The sequence below is a fragment of the Epinephelus lanceolatus genome, chromosome 10, assembly GCF_041903045.1.
Source record: "Epinephelus lanceolatus isolate andai-2023 chromosome 10, ASM4190304v1, whole genome shotgun sequence".
Lineage (NCBI taxonomy): Eukaryota > Metazoa > Chordata > Actinopteri > Perciformes > Serranidae > Epinephelus > Epinephelus lanceolatus.
The window spans coordinates 42,810,869-42,825,000 of NC_135743.1; positions in this window are offsets into that span (position 1 = coordinate 42,810,869).

Consider the following 14,132-nt stretch of genomic DNA (forward strand, 5'->3'; position numbering starts at 1 on the left):
GTCACAGCTACGGTGCTCCGGAATCCTCTGCAACAGCAGGACTTCTATTTTTGCCAGACGCCGGAGCACAACGCAGCAATTCAGCACAGAGCAGATCAGGAAGTCGTGCACAGAAACAAAATAAAACATCCGGTCAATTTTCAAAATAAAATACACAGTGTTCATGGTGGGTCATATTTCCCTGCATTACACCTTGAAAACGTCATAATGGGCGGAGACAGGCCTGAAGTCAACAGGTCAGAGGTTTTCAGATGTCATTTCACCCCGCTGACACCATGGACAAGGAGATGTTAATCATGGAGGTGCACCAAGATGGCTTCCTACTTCTCCTCTGGTTTTGTGGTTCTGTTTATAGAAACTACATCTTGTTATATCACGCTATTATGCATGAATTCGCGAGATCTCGTGGGTCCTCGTGACTCCCGCTGTCCGGCGGAGCTGCACCACTCCGCACAGCAAACGCAGCCAGTGGGTGTTGATGGACGGCGGAGCACACAGCAGATAACCAGCGCAGCCATTCAGCAATGGACACACATCCAGTGGAATTCCGGCCTAAGTGGCCCTCAAATGGCGGCCCGCAGTCTGCATCCGGCCCGCGAGCTGCCACTTGGGGTACCGCGAGCTGAACACTTGAGTCCTTCACAGTGTGTGTTTTGGATTGGGCTGTCATATTCATGCCAACGATTCCCTGATAGGCTGTTAGTGAGAATGGCATTTTTTTTACTTTTGGTTTTGAAGTGGTACGCTTATCGATACTTTGCCAGCTGTAGGAGCCTAGATTGAATGAAAACGGCATGTTCCAAGTACGAAAAAAAATTAAGATGTTGAAAGGTTTTGTTTTATTTGAGTATTTATTTGAATTTATGTCAAAATGGAAATGGCATTTTATTTTATTTTATTGTGTATTTTTGTTGTTGTTTTGAACAAAAGGGACATTTTGTTTTGAATATATAACTATAATAAATGGCATGCATTAAATGAACTACAGTAAATAAAGCATTTGTTAATTACCCCCTAATGCCACCAATGGTCCTTCTCAGGGTCTTTGCTTGACCTAGTTAAAGTATTATGTATTAGTTTAGTATTATGTTGTAATTGGAAAGGGCTGAATTTACCTGCCTTATTAAGGACAACCAAAAAACATGTATTGCACAAAGAAACCATATAGTGAAGAAATTACATTTTTACAAATACTGTATCTAATAATATTGTGCAAAGTCTTGTACAGTGATCAAATGAGAAACAAAGACAAAGGGTAAAAGTATCGCTTGGATAAAATGTTGTCACAAAATTGCCTGAAAAAGGGAAAAAAAAATTCTACTTACAATTAACATCGTATTATTGTTAGTAGGCCTATTTGTTGACGCTGTACTGGGTTAGGGTTAGATGTGGCTGAGGCTGGATGCGGATTATCTTAGTCTGTGCTTGTAGTGGCTGGTGACCCAGCATCTCCACTAGTGACAAACTTAAGCATGTCCTTTTTAGCTCTTTTAATGGTTTATCACAAATACAATTGCTACAACTAAAAAGCTACTGCAGTAATGGAAATCACCTTTTAACTTCAAATAAGCTTAAATTAAGATTCTACTTTGTGGAGACACGTTCTTAACAGGTTGATTAGACATAGGGATTACTGTCTTTCTGTCTAAGATCCTTTGATGTCCTCAGTGCTTCCTTTTTAAAATTCCAACCTATTCTTGCATGATTGAAATCACACCACTAGAGCGTGCCAAAGCACATCCCTCAAGATAAGCTCCTGACTCAAACCCATGTGAAAACAATTTCAAGCTATGCAAGTATGCGTTTAAAGAAACATGAAGTTCTGGGACCGTATTCACAAACATTCTGAGAATACCCTCAGAGAGCTCCTAACTTAGCCTAAAAATTTTTAGTAAGGAATCTTAGCTTAGGAGTGATTTAGGAAAGCTCTCAGAGCACCTCCGAGCAAGGAAGAGACAGAAACGTTTATTTTAGGGAGGAGATATGATGCTTTCTTTTAACAGATGTGATTGGTTGTCACAGACACGCCCTTTCGTGAGCCTGCAAGGTGTGGACACCCAGAGGAAATGAAATGAACTGCTGACTCTGAAAGTGTTGTCATTGTAATACAGTGTGTTGACTGCTGATGGAAGGATTAGACAGGTCCAAGTCATCACTGCTGCACGGTTGCATTTTTCCAGTTTTTCAAGTATCTTAGTGTTGTGATTATTCTATTTCTGGCATTATAATGATATTGTGTTAGGTGGGAAAGGCGTGCATACCCCTAATTAGATCGGCCACAAATATTATCCTGACACAATCTAATCTGTGGCATTTCATTTACTCACTGTCATTCAGTTTTAGGAGAATAGTTCTCCAGCCTCTTTGTGTTTCCACCATTTTCTCCTCGATACAGAAACTCTTCAGCCTCTTGAAAGTCCTCCTCCCTGCTCCTAACAGTTTTTCACCATAGGAGCTCTTTTAAGGGCTAAAATGGTTTGTGAATAACTTTTATCTTTACAAGGACCTAGTCTTAACTTTAAGTGGAAAAGTCTAAGAATTTTCTTGGAATTTCATCACTACAGGCAACTCTTAGTACTAGGAAGCTTTGTGAATGCGGCCCCTGGTGTGTGGAGAAATACAGACGTAACGAGAGGAAAGGTGTGTGTGTGTGTGTGTGTGTGTGTGTGTGTGTGTGTGTGAGCACGTGCATGTGCATGTGTGTGTGCGTACATGTTTGTTTATGCTTGTGTGTGCATATGTGTGTGGGCACGCATGCATGTGTCAAACAGTGTGACAACACAAAGCTCTGCTGATCATGCTCATCTGATCTCTGACCTTTCTGCCTCTCTGCGGCCTTGCCACCAACTCACTCATTCCTAATGTTCAGGACGGCCATCCCACTGTACAATCAGCTGCTTCATCTGACTCTGCTGACCTCTGAGCCCTGATCCCCCGGGCATGTGACCCCTACAGCTCTAACTGCCATGACATTTCAGCTGAATGAAAGATCCTTTTAACACGATGCTGTGTGTGTGTGTGTGTGTGTGTGTGCGCGCGCGCGCGCATGTGTGTAAAACACAAGCGGGGATATTTGTGCAGCAGAGAGCACTTCCAATCAAGTATTTGGGTGTGTGCACATACTGTATGTGTGCTCACTTGAACTGCATCATTCTTTTCTGTTTGACTGCAAAGGCTTTGTAGAAGACAGAGGAAGAATACTTCCAATCCACAAAGAGGCAGATAGAGAAGATATTTCCCTGTGACACAGTGAGAGCTTTGTTCCCTGGCAGCATTCCTCAGCCTTTACACTTCTGTATTTCAGTCAGGACCACTTCAGTCAAAAAAAAACTTTATTTCTATGTGCAGTATGATATTTGGAGGCATGGCTCTGTTCAGGGACCTCTCTGCCTTTCCATGAGTCTGCATGCCTAAGGTGGAGAGAGCACACCTCTATGCCCTTTCACATGCATACAGTATGTGGAAAGCCTAAAGTGGGATTTATACTTACTGAAGTGCACCTCCCTAGAAATGTAACCACATGTCTGTTTTTGTAAGCTGAAAACCAGTTTCCTCAGTGGAAACAAAGCTTTAATTGATATTTATTACACAGGTAAGAAACAACCAGTTGTGAAGACAATAAAGTGAAGTCAGACAACAGCAGAGGCCACGGTGCAAATGAAGGGAATGCAACTTCACGATTACTCTAGCTGACAACAATCATTACTGTAAGTAAGTCCAATAAAACCTCTGCCAGTAATAAGCCAATACTTTATCAATACATGTGATCAGCATGTAGAAAGCCATATTTCAATCGGCTCTGTGCACAGTCTCTCATTCACCGCCATTATAGTTTACAATCGCAGTTTACACACGCACATCGCGTTAGTAGGGCTAACAGCAAACTGTTAAAAACAGTCTACAGTGAAAGCTGTCTGTGTGTAGGCTAACACTTTATCTTAAAATGTACCTGAGGTAGCCGACCTGCAGACAGTGAGTCTCTTCAGTGAAGGGGGGACAGTGGAGGGGTAGGCTGAATAACTGCTACTAATATCCATGTTATTCATGCTTACATAACATTACTTTTTTCACTCAGTATTGTGATGTCAGGAGGAATATTTATTTTATTGAAGTTTGAGATTTGTTTCCAGTGACATATTATTGAGATTATATTGTGACTTTGTTGTTGTAAACATGACTGTTGCTGCCATAGACTATATAAGACTATGTGCTGTGTACTTGACCTCAAAGAAAAACGTCAGGAGGTGAGGTGTGTGCATGTGTATTTACGGGGAAGAGAGGGAAGAGAGGGAGATGCTGGTAGAGAGACTGTGTTATTAGTTACTGTTAATGCCACTTATTATGCTTCTGTGCATTGATAGCTCTTTTTTATTCTAGTTCTGCATTATGTTGTGCTGCTTGTTTCGATACATGACTGAAAATCTATGTTTTTATTTTAAATGTGCAATGATAAACATTGTTACTTTTACCACATTAATTTGCATTTGTATAAAATTTGGCCCAATTGAATTTGTAATTGAATAGCCCTGGCTTAGGCTCTGTATGGAGCTGACACAAAAGCCTAAATCCGCATTAAGGTGGAGACAGCACACCTAAATGCCCTTTCACATGCTTTCGTGGAAAGCAAGAGGCAGAGAGCGCTTTTTTTCCTCTTCATTCAACACCAAATAGATGCCACTGAGAATGGTGTGAAGGACTTGAAAGTGTCTATGATATCTGCCTTGGCTAGGCCCTTTTTTTTTGTTAGAAGTTACTTCATTACAAATTGATGACGGGTCTGTATGTGTCTTTCATCCAGTAATTATGCCATGAGCTTGATTACTGACTGAACCAAGATGAAGGGTTACAGGCAGTTTAAAGAACATTAATGGGCATCTGACAGCTGTATTTTGAAGTAATTTAGATGAATAATAATATGTAATAAAAAGAGTCTCCTTGAGGCCATAAAACAGTCTAAGTCTGACTTTAACTTAAATAGAGGTTTATGCTAAAGCCTATATTCTGTTAAAGCCCCTACAAGGAACTTTAATTTTGAGTTGATTTTGGCGACCCTGTTGATAAAAGCGGTAGTGTTTTGCCGGAATGAAGCCTAATTTTCCCATGAGCTCTAGCGCATAATATCGTAAAGACGCTTACCTGGCTCACGCTATATACAATATATATACAATAAGACGGGAAAACTTTGCCCCCACTCCTATCGGGGATCCCAGCTCACCTCTGCTGCGCCGCAGCTCCACCTCACCGGCGTAAGCACCACCGCCGCCGGGGTAAACGCAGTAAGGCTGAAGGCCTGTTTGGCGAGCACTTCCACGGCTTCTTGGACTGAGTATGGAGCGGTGCCTCGCCTCTTTATTTCTCGGCACTCGCTGGACCCTGTCGACGCCTGGCTGGTACCTGTCGTCGGCCCGGATGAGGTGTTCCAGCCCCGCGGCCCCTGCTCTCCTCATCCCCGCTGGCGTGGGGTGAATCTGCGCAACCTGCGGCCTCTGTGTGTGGCTCCCCGGACAGCTAACACCGTGGACCCGCCGGCTCCTGCCAGGATTGGGCTGGTAAATGCTAGATCGCTAGCATACAAAACGTTTATCCTGAAGGATTTCCTGACTTCCGAGGATTGGGTTTTCTCTGTGTGACTGAGACGTGGCTGACTGTTGGTGAGTCCAGTGCTTTCACAGAACTTTTACCCGATGATTGCTGCTATTTTAACTCCCCACGGAGGTCAGGTTGAGGAGGAGGAATAGCGACTATTTATAAGAGTCACTATAAATGTAAGCAGCTAGGTAAGATGACGTGTGCCGTAAATCGTTTCGTCCTGGAAGTGACCTGGGGCGGACCCAGAGACAGTTTCCTAAAGGTATGGATATACACTATATAGAAATAGCTTATCTTCACACCGATGGTCTCATTTGCTGTTGTAGGTCACGCACAGACATCAGCAGAAACGAGAGACTTTTGCATATCCAGTTAAAAGTTCCTTGTACCGGCTTTAAAGCAACATAACAGAGGATTGCGCTTTTTACCTCACGGCTTCCCCCTACAGACGAAAAACGGTATTGTCTGTTACAACTGTCGCAAAAATATTTCTGTGCGTGCATTTGTTGACAAGCCAACGATACTGGTGAACTTCCTGAAGCTGGCCGTGTAATGTGCGATCATCATGTCTTCAGAACAGGTAAAGTAGCCTTATAGCATTTTGTACATCCATGATTAGGCCGATTGCTTTATTTATTTATTCATTTTCGAATTCTCGGCATGTCAGGGCTGACCTCCTCCTCACAGTGCGCACGGGCCAATATTAATCCTTGTTCGAGCTCTTGTTTTATCGCTCTCTCGTTTCTTTTCCTTGTCTCCTCGGACTACACTTTCACCTTTTTCCTTTTCTTTGTCGCTTCAGCCATGACAACCACATCTAACTTCGTTCACCTCAGTATGGCTAAGCTACTCTAAAGAGAGGAGAGGGATATGACATATGCCATAAAGCAGCCAAATTTTGTAGCCAGTGCAAGTGAAACAGACGCTCTCAAGCAATGACGGAGGTGTCATCCAACCTATTGTGAGGTGATGTACCATCACAAGGATCTTGGATAGCCTATATATTGAGGGCTCAAAAATTCCATTGTGTTGCTTTAATTATCACATTTCAGGGAAACCTACGAAACCTGTGAAAGGATAGGCTATCAATTGAAGCTGTTAATTAAAGGACACTGCTTGTCTTTATTTCATGACTGACATTACAGATGCTTTATGCTTTTACTTTAATATTAATTGGAGCAGCGTTCAGACCAAAATGGCAACTGCGCTTCAACTGTAGCAGAACAGAAATATATTATATTCCTGTTCAGCCTACGTGAGCTTGTATGATTTGCTGCCTGAATTTGTCTGCAATTTCTAGCCAATCAACATGTGTGAACACTCAATAAAGGCAGGTAGTTATCATTAGAGTTCTCTCTCTGAGACTGAATGCACGCCCCACTTCCAGTTCATAGAGCTTCCGCAGTTGTTGCAGGTATGAGAGTGGTTTCTGCATGGTTTTGTGCCATAAGCTTTTTTTTTTTTTTCCTTTGGCTTACATTGGTGACTCATGGCTCTGTAGATTGTCCTGGCTGGCTCCCACCCCTCCTTTAGGAGTAACTCTGTTGCAGATATCTGCCGATAGGTCCACCTAATTTTAGCATGTAGCATGTAGTCGCTAATTGAATGCCTCACTTTAGGTAATGGCTGCTAGCTGAAGGAGCACCATAGGTCACCTCTTCTTCTTCCTGAGCAACCAAACCTTGCCTGATCAGTATGAAGCATATCCATAACCATTGCTTTGCTTACTGTGGCTGTGCTTCATCTGAAGCTTGCATATCTACCACATGCTTGGCTGACGGCTAGCTTTGGCTACAGCTGGCTCTGATTACAGCCAGCTTTGCCAATATTTGCCACTATTCTTGGTCCTTCTGCGTACTGACATACTTGTCATATTTAACCCCTTTTATCCCAGGTCATTTTAACGGAGTGACTGTGTATTGTGAATGGGGTTGAATCGGGGTGAATTTATTATGATCCCGTTTAAATGTTATTAAGGCTCAAAGGTCTGCATAATTAAGGGCATGGTCACTCTGACTGACAGGCTGTCAGCTAGGCATCACATCAGGCCACCAGGTATTTTTTCTTGTAAATTTGACAATTAAGATTTTAATTTCAAAGCAGTTGGGTTTAGTAATTCATACCACATGCCCTTGTATGTTTTTTTCATTTGATCCAGACCTACAAGATGTCAGCGTGGTACAGCTTATGTACATTAGTTTTATTCCAAATTATACAGAAATTACATTTTAAAAAAGTGTTTGATGCCTTTGTGATTTGTAATGATATTTTCTATTTCACTGAATTTTATATAACCCCACCATGATTAAACAGTACTGAGTGCATTTTTCAGTAACTATAGAACACTGTTGTCTGGTTTATTTCAGATTTACCGTATGCCTCATAGTTAATCTAATATGACACTTTGGTGAAATTTGCATTTTTCAGTTTCATTATAAATGTCAGAAAAAATACACCAGAAAGCACAAACTGTTGATATTTGTTGTTTTATCCTTCATTGTCAAATGTTCAAGGATGGTTTAAGGATTTGTTCTATCATTTATGTTGTTAATTAAAGCTAATATAGAAATAGTGTCTTATCTTATAGATAAGATAAGATAAGATAAGATACACCTTTAATGATCCCACAATAGAGAAATTCCAGTGTTACAGCAGTCAAGGGGAAAGAGTCAGATTAAAGATTTCAAAATTTAAACTTAAAAACTTAAAAACTAGGCATGCAAAATAAAGTACAAAAACACAAGAAATGGCTATATGAGACTGAGAAGTGGATAATAATGAGCAGTGAATACAAATGAGCAATGGATTAAAAAGAGCATATCTAGTGCAAAGTGATTGCATGTGCGAAAAACAGCAAACAGCTGTGGTGTTTATAAAGTGTCCATAGTGTCCCTAAAGTGTCTATGGTGCAGTTTATTGTGAGCAGTGTTGGTTATGTAGCCTGACAGCAGCAGGCAGGAAGGACCTGCGATAGCGTTCCTTCACACACTTTGGGTGAATCAGTCTATCGCTGAAGGAGCTCTCCAGAGCTTTTATCTCCTCCTGCAGAGGATGGGAGTCATTAGTCCTCAGAGATGACAGCTTGGCTGTCGTCCTCCTTTCTCCCACCACCTGCACAGAGTCCAGAGAGCATCCCAGGACAGAGCTGGCCCTCTTGATCAGCTTGTCCAGTCTCTTCCTATCTGCAGCTGAGACGCTGCTGCCCCAGCAGACCACTCCGTAAAAGATGGCTGATGCCACCACAGTGTCAAAGAAGGTCTTCAGGAGCGCCCCCTGCATTCCAAAAGACCTGAACTGCCTCAGCAGGTAGAGTCTGCTTTGGCCTTTCCTGTACAATGCTGTTATGTGATCAGTCCAGTCCAGTTTATTGTTAAGATGAACACCCAGGTACTTAAAAGATGTCACCATCTCAATGTCCTTTCCCTGGATGTTCACCGGTGTTGGGGGGAGGAGTCTGTGCCTGCAGAAATCCACCACCAGCTCTTTGGTTTTCCCCATGTTGATCTGAAGGTGGTTCCTCAGGCACCAGTCCACAAAGACTTGGTTCAGTTCTCTGTACTCCCTGTCGTCCCCATCTGTGATGAGGCCGACTATGGCAGAGTCGTCAGAGAACTTCTGCAGATGACAGGTGGGGGTGTGGTATGGGGAAAAAAAACAAAAACACATGTGTGTGTGTGTGTGTGTGTGTGTGTGTGTATGTATGTATGTATGTATATACAGTACAGGCCAAAAGTTTGGACACACCTTCTCATTCAATGCATTTTCTTTATTTTCATGACTATTTACATTGTAGATTCTCACTGAAGGCATCAAAACTATGAATGAACACATGTGGAGTTATGTACTTAACAAAAAAAGGTGAAATAACTGAAAACATGTTTTATATTCTAGTTTCTTCAAAATAGCCACCCTTTGCTCTGATTACTGCTTTGCACACTCTTGGCATTCTCTCCATGAGCTTCAAGAGGTAGTCACCTGAAATGGTTTCCACTTCACAGGTGTGCCTTATCAGGGTTAATTAGTGGAATTTCTTGCTTTATCAATGGGGTTGGGACCATCAGTTGTGTTGTGCAGAAGTCAGGTTAATACACAGCCGACAGCCCTATTGGACAACTGTTAAAATTCATATTATGGCAAGAACCAATCAGCTAACTAAAGAAAAAGGAGTGGCCATCATTACTTTAAGAAATGAAGGCCAGTCAGTCCGGAAAATTGCAAAAACTTTAAATGTGTCCCCAAGTGGAGTCGCAAAAACCATCAAGCGCTACAACGAAACTGGCACACATGAGGACCGACCCAGGAAAGGAAGACCAAGAGTCACCTCTGCTTCTGAGGATAAGTTCATCCGAGTCACCAGCCTCAGAAATCGCAAGTTAACAGCAGCTCAGATCAGAGACCAGATGAATGCCACACAGAGTTCTAGCAGCAGACCCATCTCTAGAACAACTGTTAAGAGGAGACTGCGCCAATCAGGCCTTCATGGTCAAATAGCTGCTAGGAAACCACTGCTAAGGAGAGGCAACAAGCAGAAGAGATTTGTTTGGGCCAAGAAACACAAGGAATGGACATTAGACCAGTGGAAATCTGTGCTTTGGTCTGATGAGTCCAAATTTGAGATCTTTGGTTCCAACCGCCGTGTCTTTGTGAGATGCAAAAAAAAGGTGAACGGATGGATTCCACATGCCTGGTTCCCACTGTGAAGCATGGAGGAGGAGGTGTGATGGTGTGGGGGTGTTTTGCTGGTGACACTGTTGGGGATTTATTCAAAATTGAAGGCACACTGAACCAGCATGGCTACCACAGCATCCTGCAGCGACATGCCATCCCATCCGGTTTGCGTTTAGTTGGACGATCATTTATTTTTCAACAGGACAATGACCCCAAACACACCTCCAGGCTGTGTAAGGGCTATTTGACCAAGAAGGAGAGTGATGGAGTGCTGCGGCAGATGACCTGGCCTCCACAGTCAACGGACCTGAACCCAATCGAGATGGTTTGGGGTGAGCTGGACCGCAGAGTGAAGGCAAAGGGGCCAACAAGTGCTAAACACCTCTGGGAACTCCTTCAAGACTGTTGGAAAACCATTTCAGGTGACTACCTCTTGAAGCTCATGGAGAGAATGCCAAGAGTGTGCAAAGCAGTAATCAGAGCAAAGGGTGGCTATTTTGAAGAAACTAGAATATAAAACATGTTTTCAGTTATTTCACCTTTTTTGTTAAGTACATAACTCCACATGTGTTCATTCATAGTTTTGATGCCTTCAGTGAGAATCTACAATGTAAATAGTCATGAAAATAAAGAAAACGCATTGAATGAGAAGGTGTGTCCAAACTTTTGGCCTGTACTGTATATATATATATATATATATATATATGTATATATATATATATATATATATATATATATATTATATATATATATATATATATATATTATATATATATATATATATATATATATATATATATATATATATATTATATATATATAAATAAAGCTGAGCAAAATGTAAAAATCCTCTAAGACTCAACTTCAGCAGAGAACAAACTATTGGACATGAACATTTCACTGTTATTGAAGCTGGGCTTTAATGGACTCAGTTTAACTGTTTAAAAACATTTCATTTTCCCTCATGGTGAAATAAACTGCATTGGTCACAAACAGCCCAGGAGTGTCAAGCTTTGTGTGAGGGTGATGTACAAAGCTGACACTTAAACAATGAACATAGGCAGCCATAACACTGTTTACAAACCTTGATAATCTTTACAGCATTGGCAGCAGCCTTCCTCCTGCATCTCTGGGTGGTGCCAGAGAAAACGATCATGTCTGGATGCTGCAGGTGGAGGTGGTGCAGGTCCTCCTCTTTTGCTGTGATTAGATTGAAACTTGAGACATCTCCCAGGTCATTCCCACCACAGTGGATGAGGTGGACATCCGGGATTGCTGTGGCTCACAGGGACTGGATGAAGAAGGAAAGAAGGCTCTTCCGCTTCAGACCACCTCAGCTGAACTGGTAGATGTCGATATCATCAAAGCCAAGGATGTTCCTCATGGTCTCTGTAGCTCTCTCAGCCCCACGCCGGACATAGTTGTCTCCAGTGATCCAGTGGAAGGAATGGTGATGTTATTGACTTCTGCCGTAACTGTTGGAGCTTGTGGCATCTCACTCTGTTGTGCCTCTGTCTCTCTCAATTCAATGACTTTGACTACTTGCTGGATGATGCCCAACTGGGTTTTCTTTGGGAGAATGATTTCATTTCATCCACCTGTTCTTACTGATCTCTAAGAGGCCCTCCCTGAAGCTCAGCTTTTTTAAGGGTGTACTCTCTTCTGAGGGTTCACATAAGACAACAGGGTCAGACGTGTCAAAGGTGGTACTCTGCACCTCACATGCGCCATTTTTCCAGCTGAGATACTCAAATCCTCTTTACCCACTTATACTGTCATTTGGTGTCTTTTGGACCTGAACGAAGTTAACCAAACCTTTTGATTAGTCTCCCTCCACGCCAAGTGCTTTTTGCAAAAGACTAGTAATCATAGCATGTGTACCATCAGAGGACTGTGGCCCATTAATCATCTCATTGAGAACATTAGACCCTAATTGGGGCAGAGGAAGGGGAGGCTGGCTTACAAGCAGGGGGACTTGTATTGCAAGGTTTGGATTGTCCTTCCCTGGCAGGTTGACTGTAAGCTCCACCCATCCATCATATGGGATTGATTGTCCATTTGCAGCATACAGGTTGAGGCTTTCCCCTGGGTTGAGAAGCTCTTCCAGTGGTCGTACTGGGTGACCGGGGATAAATGTCTCTCTCCAGGACCTATCAATTATGCTTACTTGTGAGCTGGAGTCGAATAGCACGGTTGCTGCAAAACCACTAATGAAACATTTGAGCAGACTCTTCCTACCAATCAGTGGTGCTGTGTGACTTGCATTTTCAACGAAAGGTGTCTTGTGAGAGCAGGGGACACAAGGTCTTTTGCAATGCTTTTTATGTTTAGACTGTCATTGCTTACATGTGGGGGTTACCGGGTTGTTCCTCATCAGAGACCAACTCCAGTTTCCCTGCTGCCTGGCTCCTTTTAAACAGCCGACAGTCAGGTGTCCTAATTCACCACACACAAAGAAGTGATTACAGTTCTGAGCCGTGGAGTGAACAGTTAGTACAACTAGCATTTTAGTCTTCCTTGTGAGGGGGTTGACCTGGTGTAGAATGGGGGGGCTTTACTGGGAGGGGATATAGGAGGCGGGTTGGTCGTGGGTGTGGGTCTTTGAGTAGGTTGCATGCATGACTGCTGTTTGCTGGTCCATTAAAGCTGCAACCATGTTTGTTAAAGTCTCCACCTGAGCACTGAGCTGCTGTATTGTTTTGTGTTCTTTCTTGTCCACAGGTTGATCTCCACCATCCACACAAACACTACGTGTATGTGTTACTTTCTGTCTGGAGGTATAACTTAGCCTTTTAAACCCGAAGCCTATTTTATAGGCCTCTGCTCGAAAATTGCATACCCATAAGGAAATGAATATGTCTCTGCAACCACAAGGTCTGTTTGAATACTTTTGGTGTCATGGTAAAGGGAACACTTGTGAGATTTGTTAAGATGTGTAAATATCAGCATATATGTTATACGTGAAGAGTAAATGAAGATGGCACACAGCACAAATGAAACATTTTGAGGTTCGCCTAAAAAAAAAAGCATTTTCAGGATGAGTATTCCTTTGGAATGATGCAGCTGCAGCTCTAAACCTCTATCAAATCATAGCACAGTATGTGAACATTAACTCTGCAAAGGATGATTCTGATAAAGTGAAGCGGAAGAATATTAGAGAGGTTTTAGTACAGAAAATCCAGGTGAGCTCTCCAAAATTGCACCATGTTTGCATGTGATTTTTGTCATATACAATCCTATATCTTTAATTTTTTGTTTCTGTAAATCCCTAATGATGTTTAGGATATACACATACAACTGTCCATTTCGTTTTTTTCATCTATTTCCCACCCAAACTGACCAATATGCACCTACTACATTTGAAACTGAGTTTCTATTCTGAGGTTTGGAGGTCCGTATCTCTGTGACGGCTCGGTCAATTTGAGTGATTGACACCTTGTTTGATTCGTTAGAGCCAATAGAATGATGCCATACCCACCAAAAAGAGATTGACAGCACTGTAAGCCAATCAGAGTCAGCAGAACGTGTTGTGGGGGAGATGTCGGCTGCTGTGAGTGGTCATTGTTATGCTTATCCCCGGAACCTCGGGCCGTCAAGTTTTCCGCCCAGATTCCTTTGAATGATGGACATGTCGGTAAATGGGAATGAAGCGTGATTTAACGACAGAATGAGCTTTTCTCGGCAAAAACAACAAGGTAAGAGAAATATTACAACTATATATCGGCTAAACGATTTCTGTTGTTGTTCTTTGGCCTCTATCTCTCTGAAGCTTTGGAGTAGAGTGCTTTGGCACATATGTGTGGAAACAGCAGAGTCTCAGCTTTCATTTGAGATGAACGGCATGTGCTTTGCATAACGTGTGGTCGAGTTAGAGC